General features: G+C 38.6%; 1 pseudogene; it reads right to left on the bottom strand.

Annotated features, from left to right (window-relative positions):
• LOC127673241 (zinc finger protein 431-like) overlaps positions 1–21,428 on the bottom strand; it is a 71,503-nt pseudogene that overhangs the window by 41,507 nt on the left and 8,568 nt on the right.

The following is a 21,428-nucleotide window of genomic DNA, read 5'->3' as shown; positions in this document are numbered from 1 at the left end:
AATTAAGAAAACCTAACAAACCAAAACCCTTGACAAGCACACAAAATGCCCCACCTGTTCCAAACATGTTCCAAGGCCATATGACCCATCCAGATCATCTTCCCCCACAGCCTCATGATCTGTCAACATGTTAAAAGCACTGCTGTTATTTTTAAAATATATGCGTGCATACTTGAATAAAGCTCAGCCTAAATTTCCATGTAACCATTCCCTGGGCACTCGATAATTTATTAGATGCCAGGTTCCCTGCTTAACACATCAACTGCAGTTTCTCATTTGTTTACCAAATAAATTGCCATCATCTCTGCCACGCCAGGCATAAGCAGCAGCCATCATAGTAATCAAAGTGATTTCTGTACCAGATACTGGTGTTGTGCATAATCCCTAATGCCTAACACACACGTGTTATCCAACTCAGCCCATGATTCTGTCAGCAAAGACATCATCAGCAATGCTGAAGGAGCTGCAGTGTCAGATCTGTGATAGCCTAACAGGGAAAGGCATTATTAAGTGATGTCAACTTACATTCCTTTCTACAGGTAGATGAACATTATCTTAACCACCCAGATACTCAATTCCCATCATAACTGTAAATTAAACTTCCCCAAACATGATGATCAGCATGTCACAAAAAAATGAAATTCTCTTCTCCTGAACTCTTAAGCCTGGTATTGGTAGTGCAAGGTTTTATTCCCAGCAGTCTGTAGGCAGCGGCAGGCAGATCTCTAGTGAGTTCAAGGCCAGCTTGGTCTACAGAGCAAGTTCCAGAACACCCAGGGCTACACAGAAAAAAAAAAAAAAAAACTATCTTGAAAATCCAAAATAACAATAATAATGATGATAAAGTGTTGATAGAAAGTTTTTTTCAGTTTTGACTTCCACACTCAACTGATGGGCAATTCTAGTTTTGTTTTGTTTTTAAAGGAAAGTAACAAAGTTACTTTGCGATAAGATTTACCATTGCTAGCTGGGCATGGTGGCACATGCCTGTAATCCCAGCACTTGGGAGGCAGAAGCAGGTGGATTTCTGTGTTCGAGGCCAGCCTGGTCTACAGAGTGAGTTCCAGAACAGCCAGAGCTACACAAAGAAACCCTGTCTCCCCCCCCCCCCAAAAAAAAAAGAAAAAAGAAAAGAAAAAAGATTTTCCGAATGGCAAAACTGTGTTTCCAAGTTTCTCCAAAAGCAATTATGGGATGGAAAAGAAGAATACACGCAGACCGATGTAAAGAATGGTGAACCTCCACAATAAGACAATAGAAAACAAACAAACAAGCAAACAAAAACGGGTAACTGGACCAGGAGTAGCATGTCCCCCCAACACACACACACACACACAGACACACACAGACACACACAGACACACACACACACACACACACACACACAGCTCTGTAAGACGCAGCTTCATTTCAAAATCTCTTCAGTACTCTGAATCTTCAACTGCCCCTGTGTCTTCACCTCTCCACTGATCTTTCCCGGCCTCTCATACTGGCAAGGCTCAACTGATACTCATTTTCATTACCCTTGTCTTAGTCGGGGTTTCTATTCCTGCGCAAACAACACGACCAAGAAGCAAGTTGAGGAGGAAAGGGTTTATTGAGTTTACAGTTCCACGTTGCACTTCATCACTAAAGGAAGTCAGGACTGGAACTCAAGCAGGTCAGGAAGCAGGAGCTGATGCTGAGGCCATGGATGTTCCTTACTGGCTTGCTTGCCCTGGCTTGAACAGCCTGCTCTTTTATGGAACCCAAGAATACCAGTCCAGGGATGGTCTCAATCCACAATCTCCCCTCTTGATCACTAATTCAAAAAATGCCCCACAGTTGGATATCATGGATGCACATCCCCAAATGAAGCTCCTTCCTTTGTGACAACTCCAGTCTGTGTCAAGTTGACACACAAAACCAGCCAGTACATTTGACGAATTGTCATCTCGACACACCAGCATATCACTATTAATCCTCAATCCTTATTTCCTTATTCATCCCCAAGATCTAAATAACTTTAAAAGTCGCAAAGTCTTTACATATTAAAAATTCCAACTCATTAAAATATCCAATATCTTTTAAAAATTCAAAGACTCTTAAGTGTGTGCTGTACTAAAATACATTATTCCTTCAAGAAAGAACAATATCAGGGCACAGTCACAATCAAAATCAAAACTGAGACTCCAATAAATGTAATCCAACTCACCAGTTCACCATGTTCGGAGCTCCTCCAAGTGTTTGAGGCACTTCTGCAGCTCTCCCCTTTGTAGCACACAGCATGTTTTCTAGGCTCCAGCTGCCTGTACTCCACTACAGCTCCTGTTCTTAGTGCTCATCTCATGTTACTGGCATCTCCAAAACACTGCTGCTTTCTGCTGTAACTAGATTTCACCAATTGCCTCTCATAGGTTCTCTTCATGGTGCCAAGCCTCAACTTCTATGCATTACCCCTTCAGTTCTGGGCCATCAATTGCAACTGAGGTTGCACCTTCACCAATGGCCTTCCATGGCCTCTCACAGTGCCAAGCCTCATCTACACTATCTCACACAGACATAGCAGCCAGCCATTCTGTTGAGGGCACACCCTAAACTGAGGCTCCTTTAGATGACTGTAGCTCTGAAATATTGAAATGTTGGCAGCTTTAACTCTCTCCTGATTATGTCTCTTTTTGTATTGAAATTATCACTTCCTTCACACCTCCTCTCCTAGCAGTCAACATTGACCAGCAATCTCTCTTGAACATAACCAAAACATCAGTAAAGAGGCCACACTCAGCCAACACTATGAAAATCTAGACAGAAAACTGTAACAAAGGAATAAATAACCACACAAACAAGACAAACTGAGAAACCTTACCTAGACCAATAATCACCACAAATGCAGTTGCCCAGATACCAGCATAGAAAGATATGTAATACCAGCCAGGAAAATAAGTCACCATCCTCAGGTTCTCACTCCTCTCCTTTTCCACAAACAACCTCTTTTGCATCAAACTCTTACATGTTTCACTTTAGTTTAATTTATCAGGACATGTTAGAGAGGGAGAAGGAAGAAGAAAAAGAAGGAGAAAGAGGAGTAAGAGAAGGAGGAGGAGGAAGAGGAGGAGAAAGGAAGAGAAGAAGGAGGAGGAAGAGGAAAAATATCAATCAGCATAAAGGTCTAGAAAATATTTCAAATTAAATCATAAATTAAATTTTTTCACAAACCAAAAAGTTGCCCGTTAATGTACAAGAAAGATCAAAAATACCAAATATTGGGAAAAAAGTCCCTTTGCCACGTAATAATCAAAACACTAAACATATTAAAGAAATATAAAAAAAAACTACAGCAAAAAAATAACAAAATAAACAATAGAATGAGTAATGTATGAAATCAGAACTGTTAGATTCATATCTGTCTTCTATTTTTTTAAGGAATGAATTCATTACTTATACCAATTTCTCCCTACATATACTCCTAAAGGCCAGAAGAGGGCACCAGATTCCATTACATATAATTATGAGCTACCATGTGCTGGCTAAGAATTGAACTCATGGCCTGTGTAAGAACAGCCAGAGCTCTTAAACTCTGAGCCATCTCTCCAGGCCTGACCCTGCCTTCTTAATGTATATTATAAAAGGAAAAATAGTTTGGACACAGGTGATGCGTATTCACAGAAAACACCCAGGCTTCTACAAGAAAGCAACTAGTCCAGATGTTTCGAACAAAATTACAATCAGCCATGATACTGAAGTTATTCATAGGTCATGGCCTGAACTTGCAAGTAAGAAGCACCACTAGAAACCTCACAGGAAGTCACATCTGGCTGATCATTCCAATCCAACCCCACCACCCACCACCCCAGCACCCACTGCTCAGCCACATGTTCCTCCCCATTGTGCTCACCATGTCGCGATTTCAGAGAATCCCTGAGGACCCCTCACAGCACCCAACAGCAGAGCTCAGAGCAGGACACAGAGAACCATTAAAACTGCACAGCCACAGTGACCACACAGAATGAATCCCGGAAGCTCCCGCCTCTTTGTCTGACTGGCAGGTCTGCCTGGTGCCCTTGATTGGCCAGTCAGTCTTAGCCAAAGTGTGCTTCCTATCCAGGGCCACACCTTTTCAAGATCTCAGCAGCGGTTTGTACCCCATTAACATATGAAATAAGATTTCAAGAGGTATATTGCTCCACCCAGCCCTGTGGGAGGAAACAACATTCCAGCTCAGGCTGGTCAGCTACCTGCTCCTCCCTCTGTGAGCCAGGACCCTGCACTTACCAGGACCTGTATCTGAGCTTTCTTCAAAGCACTTGTCTTCTTCCCATAATCATGGTGAACAGCTTGCCTAGACCACTACTGAAGGTGTATTGGCCATATCAATCTTACCCAGGAATGGATTACCCAATGCATGACCCAAGCTATTAACATTAAAGATGGGTTTTTACTAACAAACATTATAGCCAGGCAGTGGTGGTGCAGGCCTATAATCACAGCACTTGGGAGGCAGAGTCAGGTGGATTTCTAAGTTTGAGGCCAGCCTGGTCTACAGAGTGAGTTCCAGGAGAATCAGTGCTATACAGAGAAACCCTGTCTTAAAGAAAAAAACAGAAAACAAAAACAAAAACAAACAAACAAACAAAAAAACCAACCAAGAGTTTTGTTTATGGATAAATGTTCGGCACAGAAAAACTGAAGCTCCCTTCAACAGATGATAAATATCAAACAATCCCAGGAGAAAAGCCAGAAACACAAGGGAATCACTGTTTAACACTATTACTATTCAGCACATTTTCATCATTGCCAATGTAGAGAATAAAGACAGTTGGATTACCACAGATTATCTAGATAAGCCTATCTTGAATCATAGATAAAATGAATCTTTCTATGTATATGGAAAGGGTATGTAATATAATATCCCAATAAATGCTGTCAGCCAAGGAAAATTAGAAAAATCAGGACTTCTGATTTCATGTTACAGGATATTACAGCCTGTCTTCATTATATTCCAGAATATTTAACAAATAAGTACCTCCAGAGGCCAGTTGTAAAGAAAAATATTCAAACAAATCACCTTTGTTTTGTAAAATAAATTAGTACATATACAAAAAAAAAAACAAACAAAAATGACCTTTCCATATGTAGGTTGCAAAAAGATTCTATAGACTAAATCAAAGGTGTATGAGAACATCTCAAAAGATCAAAATTAAGAAAGAGTTTCTCACTTCAAAAAGTATAATTAAGAAGCATCCCCCACAGTTACCAGGGTTTCAGGTAGGGGATTAGAGGGTTATGGTTATTAGGATTCCCAGATGGGAAATATCTTTACATTATTATGGTGCCCAGTTCCCATACAGCAGAAGGGCAAATATGACTCACAACATCAGTTTTCCCAAGCTCATAAACAACCTGCACCTAATGAAATTCTTACGTTTCTTAAAGAATGGCAGTAAAATGTCCTTGTTATTAGTTAGTACTTGCTGATCAATGTATTACCTACTCAGAGGTCAGAACACACCTCATCCCTTCCCAGGCTCTTCAGAGTTTCTTTAAAAGTATCAGCCTAGACAGGTGAGGCACGCATACGCTGCCACCACCACACACACATCAATGGGCACTTGTGAACCAGGAGACTGCAGTGAGCTCCAGCCAACCTAGAAGACACAGTGAGTTCTAGGGCAGCCCTAGACCACACAACAAGAACAAAGGTTGCAGGTGACATTTAGAAATTACATCAAATGACTTGAGCACAGCAACCTTCAGACACTGTGCTTGGGTTACTTTCTCAGAGGGAATATTAAATAATACTGGCCGACCTTACAGCTTTACAGTGATATCTGCAAACACAGTCAAAACAAAATATTGGCCAAAAATTTCGCCATGAGCTAACAGATTCGCTGCTGAAGTTACCACCCTTCTAAACCCCTCGTATCCCTACTGCTTCAACTAAAATGTAGGACAGCAAGAACAGGTTTTGCACTTAGCTCTTACCATGTGGTCTCGGGTCTCAGGTGGCTCTCACTGTTAGTCCATGTCCTTCCACATTTAAAAAGAACCTTGATCTCTTGTGAGTTCGAGGCCAGCCTGGTCTACAGAGCATGTTCCAGAACAGCCAGGGCTACACAGAAAGAAAAAAACTGTCTTGAAAATACAAAATAATAATGATAATGATGATAAAGTGCTGATAGACATTCTTTTCACTGTTTGGAATTCCAGACTCAACAGATGGGCAATACTAGTTTTGTTTTGTTTTAAAAAGGAAAGCAAAGAAGCTCTTTAATGATCCACTAAGTTTCCCCACAACCTTCTCAATGGCAAAACTGTGTTTCCAAATTGCACAGGAGGTGTCACAAGTAGAAGGCCGCCCCTCTCTGTCACAGCTGCTGGCTTTCCAGGAATCGTGGTCCTTATAGTGATCCTTGCTGGGAATTGTAGTCTTTGAACCTCTAAGAGGTGGGGGCAGGGAGGATACTGGCTTGTTCCTTTGATCCCAAGGGCTCCTTGGAAGTGTGGTTTGCAGCCCAGTTGCAGCTACTGTGATTTTGGGCGGTGGTGCATGCCTTTAATCCTTTAATCCCAGCACTTGGGAGGCAGAGGCAGACAGATTTCTGAGTTCGAGGCCAGCCTGGCAAACAGAGTGATTTACAGTGTAGCCAGGGCTACAGAGAGAAACCCTATCTTAAAAAAACAAAAACAAGCAAACAAACAAACAAACAAACAAAAAGAAATGAAATAAAAATAACCAGTACTCACTGTTGCTTAATTGATTAAACAGGTAAAAGGAGAGCCTCATTTCAAATATGTGAAGCACTTCTTGGTGTTAACTTAACACACCAAAGTATTTAAAATGCTGTTGTATAAAGTCAGTTTGCTTTGTGTCACCATCACCTTCCAAGAGGCTGGAAGCATGGGCTTCAAGGTGCACTTTGAATCCACAGCTTCCAAAGCCCTGGTAAACGCCTTGGGTTCAGTGAAATTTTTGTTATTGCTATGGTTTGACTAATGTAATTTTTTATAGGCTTATTTGTTTTTTTTTGTTTTTTTGTTTTTTTTTTTTTTTAATTTCAGTCTCAGTATGGAACTCTGGCTGTCCTAGAATGCACAGTGTAGACCAGGCTGGCCTGAAACTCACAGAGATCCACCTGCCTCAGACTCCCAACAGCTGAGTTAAAACCGTGAGCCAACACTCCCAGCCTGGGTTGTTTCTAAAGGCAGATTGTAAAACACTGTATGAGCTTTGGTCCCCACACAATCTGAGTTGTTGCCCAATGTGCAGTTTAATGGATCTTTAGTTCCTGAATTCACTGTCCCAGGTACCCACACCTGCTTCAGGTTCTTTCTGTTTTGCCATCTGCCCCATGTAACAGACCCATAAAACAGCACTGCATGCCAACTGCTTCCAGGCTTCTGGTGACTTTGATCCATGGGGGACCCTGAGAATGAGAGAAAAAAGGAAAGTCAGGTAAATAAGGTGGTGTTTCTTCTGATTTATTCTCAGCAAATGCACACACACACACACACACACACACACACACATGTTGAGAAGTCTTAGAAGGGCAGAGAGGGGTGGAGACCAGTCCAAGCTGCCGTCATGGTGACAGCCATGTCTGAAACACCACCAGTTCTGATTGAATGATTGGATGGGATGTCAATCCCTTAAGAAGGCCAACAGTATCAAGTATTCCAGACCCCTGGGAGCTCAGAGACTAAGCCATCAACCTAAATGCATGGGCTGGCCATGACATACGTAGCAGAGGAAGGCATTATCTGTACTAAATAACACACTATTTTTCTAATCTTGAATAGACAGGCTGTCCCAGGGAAGAAGAATGGGGGAGGTGAGCTGGTGGGGGATGGATGGATGAGAGGAGTGGAGGTGGGGGCGATGGAGCACACTCTCAAAGGCCAAAGGGAGGGGCAGTAGAGTAAAGAACCCTGGGAGGGGGTACTGGGTACTGAGGCTACATATGAAATATAAGTGAATAAAACAATTAAAGAGACAGACAGATATAGAGGCAGAGAGAGAATGTGAGTGAGAGAGAGAGAGAGAGAGACAGAGAGAGAGACAGAGAGAGAGAGACAGAGACACAGACAGAGACAGAGACAGAGACAGAGAGAGATGTATAGAGGGCTAGCCTCATCCAGCAAGACTTTCCATGAGACCCTCATAGATGGAGAATGACATAGCTCCTCTTCAAACCCAGGAACATATTTGGCAGAGACAATAACAGCCTGGGGCTTCGCCCTTGGGAGATTTGCTCTGGCTAGGATTTTGAGTACTATATTCAACAGATATAGAGAGAGCGGGCAGCCTTGTCTGGTCCCTGATTTCACTGGGATTGTTTCAAGTTTCTCACCATTTATATTCAATGTAAGTTTTCTATTATATGAGAAAATACTTCTATTTAACTCTTGAAATAGTTTTAGAAATGTTTTCTCTGTCTACCATTTTTTCTGTATTATTTTCCATGAAAATCTTTGCTTTTAATGCATTTTCTATAATTCTTCAAATTTATCAGAAATATTTACCATCAAATTGTTCAATATATTAGAAATGTTTTCCTAGGTGTTTGGTCCATTAGTGAAGATATATTTTGAAAAAATGGAAAAAAGAGTTAAACTTGCAGCATTTATTGGAAAATACTAATGGTAAAATAATAAACATTCTCTCTCTCTCTCTCTCTCTCTCTCTCTCTCTGTATACACACACACACACACACACACACACACACACACACACACACACATATATATATATATCATTAGTATCCCTATTAAACAAAGAAATGTCAGGGTTGGGTAAGTGTCAGGATTAGGTTAAAGAATTTGTGTGTTGTTTTTTGTGAACTCAGCTTAAATCTTTTCTCTCATATGCCTTCCGAATGTTCGTTTTCATGATATCAAAATCTTCTTTCTCCCCCCCAATGAAATAGGTCAGTGAGTTATCCAGGAACCTCTAATTCCCAGATGGGAACTATCTTTACATTATTATGGGGCCCAGTTCGCATACAACAGAAGAATAAACATGACTCACAACATCATTGCTTTTCTGGTGTGTTGGGGTATCCAGGGCATGCTGTGGTGGGAGAACTAGATGTTGATGACACCAATTTGCCTTGGGTTCTGTTGCTTTTGTTTTTGCCCTTGTGTCTCGCTCTCTGGTTGTCTCTGGTGTTAGCTGATCTGTCTGTGACTGAGGTTTCTCTCTCCTGCAAGCCTGTGTGTCAGTACTCCTGAGAACAGTTCTCTCCAGGAGGAATTTTGGTATGGGGATAATTTGCACATAGTCAGCCAGCTCCAAGGTGGAGCTCCAGAAGGATCCTTGTTACTTGGTTTCTGTGTCCTGATGGCTCTGGGTGGATCCCTCTTGGGCCTGGGATTTTAAGAAGAAGTGGAGTCTTACCTATGTTTGCAGGTGTGGTGATACTCCTGGGAGATCAGCTCCTCCCCACAGTATTTGGATATGGAGCACTGTGGCACAGGATCAGCTCTGGGTGCAGGAGAATAGTGGAAGGGCCATGTCCCAGGCTGCTCCTCAGTTTTTTTGACCTGAGTTCTCTGTGGGGGTCCTTTTGTGCAGATGTGGTAGTCTTACCTGTACTCAAAGGATTGCCGTCACTCTTGGAAGACCCTACCTCACACTGCAGTATTTGGGGATGGAGAACGTGCCGCAGATTTAGCTCTCACATTTAGTGTTTTGATTAAATGTGACAAGAAAATTTTATTTTTGTTCTAAATTATTTGGGGCACTATAGGCTTCTTGGATATTAATGGCCATACACTTATTTAGGTTTGAGAAAGTTTTTTTTTTTTTTTAAATGATTTTATTGAATATTTTTTCTAGTAGTTTGAACTGGGTGTTGAGGGATTGGAACATGCTATTAGAGAGAGTTAAAAGGTAAAAAAAAAAAAAGACTGAAAGATCTCCTATGTTCAAGGATATAGAAATTTAACAATTTTTTCCTGACATTTCAAGGACAAAAAATACAAATAACATCAAGGAAAAGTGTTCTAATAGCACTGTGGATGCAGATTTCCGATTAACCATGAGCTATGTTGTGCTATTCTATCCTTAGAAAATGGCTGGATTTGACTCTAAGGAGGCTGTTTCCAAGAATATCCACAGCTGTGCCTAAATCCACACCAGAAGGAATCCATTTTAACTCGCCCTGACTGTGCTCTGTCTCAGGGCTAAGTCAGCACTATAGTCAATTCCTTTATAGTTTCTTTTTTATGTGCATGGTTGTGTTGCTTGTGTACATCTCTATGCATTACCTGCAAGGCCAAAGAGCATCAGAACCCTTGGGACTGTATTTACAGGACTTGATTACTTACCAAGTTGTTTATGGCACTGAACCTTATCTTCCTTCATTTCACAATCTTCTTCCTTAGCATGCTTCCTGTCTACCTGTGTTTTTATTGAAAAATGATTTGACATTTTAATTAAAGTATATCTCGTTATATATTGTTCTCTCTCAATGCCTTCCCCACTTCTTCCCTTCGAAGTCACTCATTTTCAGTATGCTTAGAAAGTATGTACAAATATGAAGATACAATATGCTTTAGAAAGTTTTAGAAAGTATGTACAAATATAAGAATACCATATGCTGAGTGCATTTCTGTTGGTTGTGTGTATGTGGTCCAGGGATGAACAATTAGGTGAAGACATGCATAGGATAAGCAATTTGAAAATTCTCTCTGCCTCAGGCTAATTCTCCCACATGAGAGACACTTGCTGTGTTTCCACTTTCATGGTCAACCCATATCCCTCTGGAATCATAAAACAAATTAAACTTTTTTTTACACGTGGCCTTAGACATTATATTTTATCATTACTACATTAAAGGCACTAGTACACAGCCATAGTTTTTTTACACCTGCAAAAGTTCCTTCATGTTACTTAAGGGAATTGTGAAATACAAAAAGGATTCCTTCATGTGTCTTTTCTCAATGCATGTTTACAAGTGCAAATAAAATCAAGGGATATCATAAAGTCTAAATTGATTCTTGACACTTGTCAGAGTTTTTTTTTTTTTTTTTTAACAAAAATAATCTTGAGTGAAACAATGTAAGTGTGTTGCTTCAGATCTGGCCAAATTCTTTGTAGTCACAGATTGCATTTCGTATTCTTGATTATTTTCAAAGACTATTGTAATATGTAAGGGCTTTAGTAGATTGATTGCATACCAAAGAGTTTCCTCTTGTACAAGGATACCACAAAGTGCAAAACATTAACCCACCGTCTATGTTTATGGGGTTTATCTGAATTATGACTTTTTCTTATGACTTTTTCATAGTTTTTTTCTAAGATTACTGTTACAAGCAGAGGCTTTAACACATTGCTTATGCATAGCATTTCTCTCCAGGATGTGTTCGTTTATATATTTATAGATAAATGTTTTGTGAAAATGTCTTATCACACTTATTGCATTTGTGAGAGGTGTTCTGTTATACATTTGATATGATGTATATAATACATACATATATATATATATATATATATATATATATATATATATATATATATATATATGTGTGTGTGTGTGTGTGTGTGTGTTTGTGTGTGTGTGTGTGTGTATATATATATATATATATATATATATATATATATATATGATGACTTACATACACACACACACACACAGACTATAATATATAAATTTTGGGAACAAGCAAAAAGAAATTTGTCTTGAGGACTGCTTTTTTGTTAACAACATCCATTTAAACATAAGTTCAAAATAATTTAAGTGCCAGGTGATAGCTGACATTAGTACTTAACAATATCTAGGTAGCTTTCATTACTCATGTTTGGTTCCTCAAAATGTAATAAATATTCATAACTATAATTTCCATTACTCCTATTTTATTCTTCAAAATGTAATGCCTGTTCCTATCCACAAAAGAACATATGGCTATGATAGATGAGAACAAATCATCTATATTCTGTATCAATTGAAATAGATCAAGAATAGAAAAAATGTAGTGATTGAGGGGAAAATAATGATATAACTTGTCATTGGTATTTGTGGATTTCAAGAATGGAAGCTATATAACTTTCAGACTCTGTTTGGAAAGGAGGAGAATATTTCAGAGAAGCATGGGAGTGAATTTTTCTCACCCATATTTATCAGTACTGACTTGATTACAATAATTTCATATCATTTGCATTCCTCTGAGGTTTGAGTTGTCATGGACTTTAGTGGACACACAACATAAATGCTTTACCACATTGCTGTATTTCATATAATTTCTTTCCAGCATGTATAATTTCATAATGACTACCAATTTTTGCAAAGCCTTCACCCTACCAAATATATTCACAAGGATTATCTGCAGTACTAATTCTTACATGATGAAGAAGACTGTAGAATTGTGCAGAAGCTTCACCAACCTAAATTCACTCACTTTATTTCTAAATTAGATGTTAATTACTACGAATAGATGAGATGATCAATGCAACATTTATAAAAGCAAAAGTTTAATTGGGGCCGTCTTTCAGTTTAAGAAGTTTAGAACATTTTCCTCATAGGAGGAAACATGGTATGCATACAGGCAAACATAATGTTGGAAAAGCATATGAGAGTTCTGCATCTTGATCAAAAGAATGTTAAGAAGAGACATCTTCCAGGGTGCTAAAAGGAGGGTTTCTTCAGCACTGGGAGGAACCCCAAAGCCCACCCCAACACTGTTAAACTTTCTGCAAAAAACCCACATCTGCTATTAGTGCCACTCCCTCTCCCACATAAATCATAAATACCACATTCCACTGCCTGGCCCCATATGATTGTTCAAACACAAATGTGTAAGGCAACTATACTTAAATAAAGCATATTGCAAAACACATGATCTCCAATGTTAAAAGGTACCATCATCTATCAAAGTCTCAAAAATGTTAAAAGTCCAAACGTCAAAGACTCTTCTGTGATTAATCCTATCATGCAAGAGGAATCCGCTATATTTTTGGAAACAATAAAGCACATCATATACCTTGAAATTCACAGGATATACTTTATTAATCGTAAAGGTAATCATGAGGAAATACTGGACCGAAGGAAGTCCAAAGCCAGCAAAACAATCTCCAAACTCTGCGTATCCATGTCTGATTTCAAAGTGTTCTTCAGATATTCAACTCCTTTCTGCTTTGTTCACTGAAGCACAATTTGTTCTCTTTTACTGGTTTTATTCAATTCCTGAGCAGGTATTGTATAGTTCTAACATCTCAAAAACTTGGGGTCTCTAAGATAACTTCAATTTCACAGGTTCCTGTTTCAATGTCCTGGATCCACACATGATCTTTTCTGCTCCTCCAAAGAGATTGGGTCACTCTGTAACCTTATGAGGTCCCATTTGTCAATTCTTGCTCTTAGAGCATACGCTATTCGTGTTCTGTTCAGAAACTTTCTCCCTGTACCGATGTACTCAAGGGTCTTCCCCAGTTTCTTTTCTATTAGCTTCAGAGTGTCTGGCTTTATGTGGAGGTCCTTGATCCATTTGGATTTGAGCTTAGTACAAGGAGACATGGATCGATCAATTCGCATTCTTCTGCATGCTGACCTCCAGTTGAACCAGCACCATTTGTTGAAAAGGCTATCTTTTTTCCATTGGATGTTGTCAGCCTCTTTGTCGAGGATCAAGTGGCCATAGGTGTGTGGGTTCATTTCTGGATCTTCAATCCTGTTCCATTGATCCTCCTGCCTGTCACTGTACCAATACCATGCAGTTTTTAACACTATTGCTCTGTAGTATTGCTTGAGGTCAGGGATACTGATTCCCCCAGATTTTCTTTTGTTGCTGAGAATAGTTTTAGCTATCCTGGGTTTTAGAGTTTCTGTAAGGCAAAGGACACCATCAAGAGGACAGATCGGCAACCAACAAATTGAGAAAAGATCTTCACCAATCCTACATCAGATAGAGGGCTAATATCCAATATATATAAAGAACTCAAGAAGTTAGACTCCAGAAAACCGAACAACCCTATTAAAAATGGGGTACAGAGTTAAACAAAGAATTCTCACCTGAAGAACTTCGGATGGCAGAGAAGCATCTTAAAAAATGCTCAACTTCATTAGTCATTAGTGAAATGCAAATCAAAACAACCCTAAGATTTCATCTTACACCAGCCAGAATGGCTAAAATTAAAAATTCAGGAGACAGCAGGTGTTGGAGAGGATGTGGAGAAAGAGGAACACTCCTCCACTGCTGGTGGGGTTGCAAATTGGTACAACCACTCTGGAAATCAGTCTGGTGGTTCTTCCAAAAACTGGGCACCTCACTTCCAGATGATCCTGCTATACCACTCCTGGGCATATATCCAGAGGATTCCCCACCCTGTAATAAGGATACATGCTCTACTATGTTCATAGCAGCCCTATTTATAATTGCCAGATGCTGGAAAGAACCCAGGTATCCCTCAACAGAAGAGTGGATGCAAAAAATGTGGTATATCTACACAATGGAGTACTATTCAGCCATTAGAAACAATGAATTCATGAAATTCTTAGGCAAATGGATGGAGCTAGAGAACATCATACTAAGTGAAGTAACCCAGACTCAAAAGGTGAATCATGGTATGCACTCACTAATAAGTGGTTATTAACCTAGAAAACTGGAATACTCAAAACATAATCCACACATCAAATGAGATACAAGAAGAAAGGAGGAGTGGCCCCTGGTCCTGGAAAGACTCAGTGAAACAGTATTCGGCAAAACCAAAACGGGGAAGTGGGAATGGGTGGGAGCTCGGACAGGGGAAGAGGAGGGGGCTTACAGGACTTTCGGGGAGTGGGGGGGCTAGAAAAGGGGAAATCATTTGAAATGTAAATAAATTATATCGAATAAAAAATAAATACAATTAAAAAAAAAAGAGATTAGGTCACTTTTCCAGCTCTGCCCTCTGTATCACTTTAAGCTCTGGTTGACTTCATTCTCCTGATCCTGCTGATCTCGCTGTTAATCCCATGGAACTTCCATCTTCAAGATGCTGGGTTCTTCTGCTAGAACTAGTCCTGACCCATAGCCTCCCTTATGCTTGCTCAATGGTGCCAAGCCTCAGCTGTTCTGCATGACAACTTCATGAATTCGAAGTCAGTACTACCTGCGTTATTCTTACACATAACAAAGCCGAGCTGTACCATGAGGTCCAAACTTGGTGAGCTCTAGAACACACCTTTTCTGTCACTCAGAAAATACCAGTCAGTTTTCACCACAGTGATGCTGATTTCTCCTTCATCACCTCTAATTACTAGCTAACCAGCATCAATGGCCTCAGTAGTTCCTTCTATTCTTACCATTTAAGACAGAGCCGCTGAGTTCTGCTGCTTACTGGGCCTGGAACACGGCTCCTTCTTTTCCATTATCAGCAGCTTTCAATATTTCAAATATATCACTGCCTGATCTTGGCTTTCCTGGAACTTGCTTAGAGATCTACTTTGATCTCAAAGATCTGCATGACTGTGTCTCGTAAGGGTGGGTTAAAAAGCATGTAACACAATGACATGAACTAAGCCTTTCTGTTTATATTTTAAATTCAGAATCCAGAATCCAGATATATCCCTTAGCAATTTGACACATACTTGTATCTTCATATGTCTATATAAAAACAATAACCAGGTACTAAAAATTCCTAACATGATACAGTTCTTTTTCATAAAAACTGCAAATCCATGTTTACCTGAATGTAATCTTGTTCTAATGTAAACATTCCTTTAATGCCATTGAATAACCTTGATTACAAGATTAAACGTCATTTAACTTCCTAATGATGCCTTGTATTTTGAACCTTTCTTTTTTTTTTTTTTATTTTTCCTTTCTTAGTTTCTATGCTTGTAAAAAACTTTCAGGCAAAATTCTGTGCAATGATTTTCGTGACGTACTTTGTCAATACAAGTAATGTAAACAGTTTTACCTTAACCTCAAGGAAACTCTTTAGACAAGGACAGAAAACTTCTTTGTAAAAGCATAAAAAAAAAAAAAAAAAAACCTCCAGAATGTAAATAATCCCCAAGCACACATGTCTATCATATCCTACAATGATACCCTCCTAATTCCCACTTAATACATGATCATATTCATTATGTTTCTCTCCAGCACACAGAATTTGGAGACTTATCCCTAGTGAAAACACTTTACCACATTGATGACATTAATAAGTTTTCTGTCCGGTGTGTGTTCTTTTATGATACTGGAGATGACTGGGTCTTGCAAAGGCTTTACCACATTGTTTACATTCATAACGTTTCTCTCCAGTATGTGTTCTTTTATGATATTGGAGATGACTATGCTGTGCAAAGGCTTTACCACATTGCGTGCACTCATAAGGTTTCTCTCCAGTATGTGTTCTTTTATGATATTGGAGATTACTGCGCTGTGCAAAGGCTTTACCACATGGATTACATTCATATGGTTTCTCTCCAGTATGTGTTCTTTTATGACATTGGAGATTAGTGCGATAGGCAAAGGCTTTACCACATTGATTACATTCATAAGGTTTCTCTCCAGTATGTGTTCTCTTATGTCTCTGGAGATCATTGTGCTATGCAAACGCTTTACCACATTGATTACATTGATAAGGTTTCTCTCCAGTATGTGTTCTTTTATGTCTTTGGAGATGACTGGGTCCTGCAAAGGCTTTACCACATTGATTACATTCATATGGTTTATCTCCAGTATGTGTTCTTTTATGATATCGGAGATCATTGTGATAGGCAAAGGCTTTACCACATTGATTACATTCATAAGGTTTCTCTCCAGTATGTGTTCTTTTATGATATTGGAGATTACTCCGCTGTGCAAAGGCTTTACCACTTTGATTACATTCATATGGTTTCTCTCCAGTATGTGTTCTTTTATGTGTTTGGAGATCACTGTGACATGCAAAGACTTTACCACATTGATTACATTCATGAGGTTTCTCTCCAGTATGTGTTCTTTTATGATATTGAAAATTACTGCGCTGTGCAAAGGCTTTACCACATTGATCGCATTCATAAGGTTTCTCTCCTGTATGTGTCATTTTATGTGTTTGGAGATGACTGGGTCTTGTAAAGGCTTTACCACATTGATTACATTCATGAGGTTTCTCTCCAGTTTGTGTTGTTTTATGATATTGGAGATTTCTGCATCTTGTAAAGGCTTTACCACATATATTACACTCATAGAGTTTCACTCCAGTATATCTTCTTACATGCCTGCAATGATAATTAGCACATGTGAAAACTTTACCACATTCATTAATTAATCATATAAATAATATGAATTATGTTTACAATTTGTCTAATGGTAAAAAAGCATCAGATCTTTAGGTTTTAGCACCTTATATGTTCATGTTGTTCTCCCTCATCATGAGTTGTTCAAGACACCTGTGATGGTTATTACATGGCTCATATTTATAATACCCTCTTTTTATATGATGTATTTTAGCTATCTGAATAAAGTTAGAAAAACTCTGATCTGTATAACACTGATTGCATTCATATTTTTCCTCTAGTGTGAATTACAACACATGTGACTGGGAACCAGGACACACAGAAGAATTTCCAAATTCCTAGGACCCATAAACTTCTTTTTACACTATGAGTTTTTGGATGTTCCCTGTAAAGCTAAAAACCCAACTAATTACAAATGTCTTTCATATTCCTAATTTCTTTCAAAGGCAGAATACTACATATCTTCTTGTTTTAGAACAAAAATTTTATGCTTCTTTTTTCCATATCCCAATGCTCACATGATTATTATCTATTGTGACACATGATATACCTAATAAAAAGAATGATAAATGAAAGGTTTATGCATTATATGCACACTGTTTGAAATTTTGTTTCTCATAACATGTGCAATATGGACTAATGTTTCTCCACAACAATATTCTTGATTCTCATAAAATGCCCTCTCACCAAACTGAATCATATTACTACAAGAATATTAGTATCACCAAATTTTCTATGGACTATTTGCTTATTAGAGTGTTTTGGGTATAAATTTATCACTATTCAATGTGCAATTTCTAAATACTATGAGACTATACAGATTGGCAGATCCACAGCACAAGTCTAATGGAGCTACTTATCAAATGGATACACAAATCACATATCGGATCTTGAGGTCCATGGTTTTGTAAGAATATTATAATCATATCTACACTTAAAGGACTGTTATTTTACACTCTAGCTTTTTGCTGGAAATTCCATAAGATATTAAAATTTCCTCAGAGACAAATTTGTATCAGCTTGCACATGAAAATTACCTTTCATGACTTCTATTATTTTGACAATGTTCTTCAAGATGATGCTCTTCCCAATTATAGCCTAAAACATAGTACAAGAAAATGAATGATATACTATTGGAAAATAGACAAAATTAAAGGTACTGTGAATTTTAACTGCACCATGAAAGTTACAGTGAAAATTCAGTGAAACTGAAATATTCAGCTCAATTTTCATACAATTAAAATAATAGAAGTTCATCAATAACCAAGAAACATTTGTTTCCTTCAGAAAAAAATAACAGTCTTACTTATAGCTTTGAGGTTCAGGTAAGTTTCAAACATCACATTTTTGTAGAGACTCTTCTGGGAAGGATCCAGCAAATTCCACTCTTCCTCTGTGAATTTCACATGCACATCATCAAAAGTCACTGCATCCTAAATATCCCATACAAATGTACAACACAAAGCATGATACTAACATCACCGGAAAACAAATATATGCTCTCTCAAATATATACTCATATAATTCTCGTGGTTGGTCTGCTTATTTTCTGACTCAGAATTTATAACTACTGTGTCATTTTAGAAGGAGCTTTAATTATAAGATACACTTCTGTCACTTTTGAACACTTTGAATAGGATACAGCTTTGCCAAAGAAATGCAAATTGAGTGGGAGATGCAGAGGAAACAGATCCACAATACTGAGTATACATTTGAAAAATTGTATGAACAATTGCTAACAACAAACATGATGGGCAAGCTGGGTGTATTTTCTCATGTCTTTAATCACAGAGGAACAGGCAGGTGTATGCCATTTAGTTAGACACCGGCATGGCGTTTGTAATGTGTTCTAGGAGACTAAAATGTATATTTTAAGACCCTCAATCCCTACAAAAAACAACCAATGGGAAAATGATACTGAACTCAAAGTTCTTTATGAAAGTTCTTACAAAGAATTATAAATTCACAGAACATCTGTATTTACCTGGCAGAAATATGAAGTTTAATCTATAATATTTGGTCAAATTTTAATACTAAATATATGGATGAAAAAACACAGAGCCAGGCAGTGGTTGCGCACACCTGTAATCCTAGCACACTGGGAGGCAGAGGCAGTTGGATTTCTGAGTTTGAGGCCAGCTTGGTCTACAAAGTGAGATCCAGGACAGCCACGGCTACACAGAGTAACCCTGTCTCGAAAAAAACAAATCAAAAACAACAACAACAACAACACCAAAAAAAAAAAAAAAAACCAAAACAAAACCAAAAAAAAAAAAAAAAAAAAGAAACACCACGCAAAAATATGCTTATATTACAAATACAAGACATTTGTCTTTTGTAGTTTCTCTATTACTTTAAGGACAGACAATGCTACACAGCGAAATTTGTTTTGGAAAAGAAAAACAAAAAATAAAATAAATATAAATATATAAATATATAAAACGACTAGACTTGTAAAATAGATTATCACTGATTAGCAAATGAAAATATTGTATTTTATATGATTTAAGGAAAGATATTATAGTGCATATATGGGAGCATGAGAAGAAAGTTGAAGGGTCAGTTTCAACCACAACACAGTACACACCAAGGACACAATGTTTCCCTCTAAAAGAAATGTGGGGTAAATTCTGAAGCAGAGACTGAGGGCATGACCAATGAAAATTTGCCCCACTTGAGAGTGCCATCCTATGGACAAACAGCAATCCATGACTTTATTAATGGCACTCTGTTATGCTTTCACACCAAAGCCTTGATTAATTATCTATTGAGAGGATACACCCACCAGCTGACTGAAAAAGCTGCACAGATCCAGAGTCAAACCTTGCATGGACCTTGGGGACTATTATGGAAGAGTTTGTGGAATGATTGAAATCCCTGAGGAGGATAGAAACTCCACAGGAAGAGCAAGAGAGTCAAGTAAGATGCACCCCTGGGGACACTCAGAGACTAAGCCACCAACCAAATAGCATACACAGGATGGACTAAGGCCCCTGGCAAATATATAGCAGATGTGCAGCGCAGAGGCTCAGAAGGTCATCTAATAACAACTGTAGCAGGGGCTATCTATTTCCTTAACTGGCCTGCCATGTCTGACCTCAGGGAAACAGGATGTACTTAACTCACAAGGGACTTGATTTACCGATTTGAGGGTTACATGGGGACCCCAAAACCTCGCAAATAAAAACAGAGGAGACGGGTAGAGAGGCTCTGCCATAGCAAGAGACATATAAGAGGCATAGTGATAAGGGTGACAATGAATATATAAATAACTGGAAAAACAAAAAAATAGATAAAAAATAATTTTTTTCATTCTATAAACACTATCCTCTAAGGTATCTGGAAAGGCTCCTCCTACATGATATTCCTCAAGCTCCATAAAGAAAGCCAGACGGGACAAACAATCTGCAAAAGTATCATCCCATCTAGAAGCTTTTTGTTTTTTGTTTGTTTGTTTGTTTGTTTGTTTGTTTTCTTGGATTTTTTTTGAAACAGGGTTTCTTTGTATAGCCCTTTCTGTCCTGGAACTCACCCTGTAGACAAGGCTGGCCTTGAACTCAGAAATCTGCCTGTTTCTGCCTCCCAGAGTGCTGGGATTGCAGGCATGTGCCACCACCGCCCAGCGAAGCTTTTTGTTTCAATCAACTGCATCCTGACCCTTGACACTATGGGCAAATATTCATCCTGTGATAAAAATGCATTCAGTCTTTTTCAGGGATCCTAACAGTCTGCAGGAATTCCTGCACTGTTCAAACATCTACAGTCTCTTCTGACACACAAGGCAAAATCTTGAAGGTCACCTCTTGTAACAGTTTGGGTATATCCTCTCCTTGTATACATCTCTCCATGGAAGATTTACCAACGCTTTAGTTATCTCAACAAGCTCTGGTTGCAAAATGCAACTCAAGAATCATCCTCATAATTTCACTGCAATGAACTCTCATGGAGTCTTCCCTATGGCTTTGACTCTGCCAAAAGATGGCTGACTTCAGGCCAAATTGAAACCGTAGAGGAAGAATCCAGGAACTCGAATTTATCATCTCTCAGTTTTCAGAAGCCACACCATATAAAAAAAGATACTCTTAAGTTTGGCTTCTAAGGTGATGGACTCTGCCTCACTTGGTCCATATTTGCAGCAGGTTTTATTTAAAGCTCCTTCTTGGGACTAGGAAACACATTGCCTACTCCTTCCATGAATTTAAGATTTACCAGGAGGACATGTTACACTTAGGATATACATGTTCTTAGGACATC

This window comes from Apodemus sylvaticus, chromosome 22 (genome assembly GCF_947179515.1).
Source record: "Apodemus sylvaticus chromosome 22, mApoSyl1.1, whole genome shotgun sequence".
Taxonomy (NCBI): Eukaryota; Metazoa; Chordata; class Mammalia; order Rodentia; family Muridae; genus Apodemus; species Apodemus sylvaticus.
Note: the sequence above shows the minus strand (reverse complement) of the source record. Positions and strands in the feature narration are given on the sequence as shown.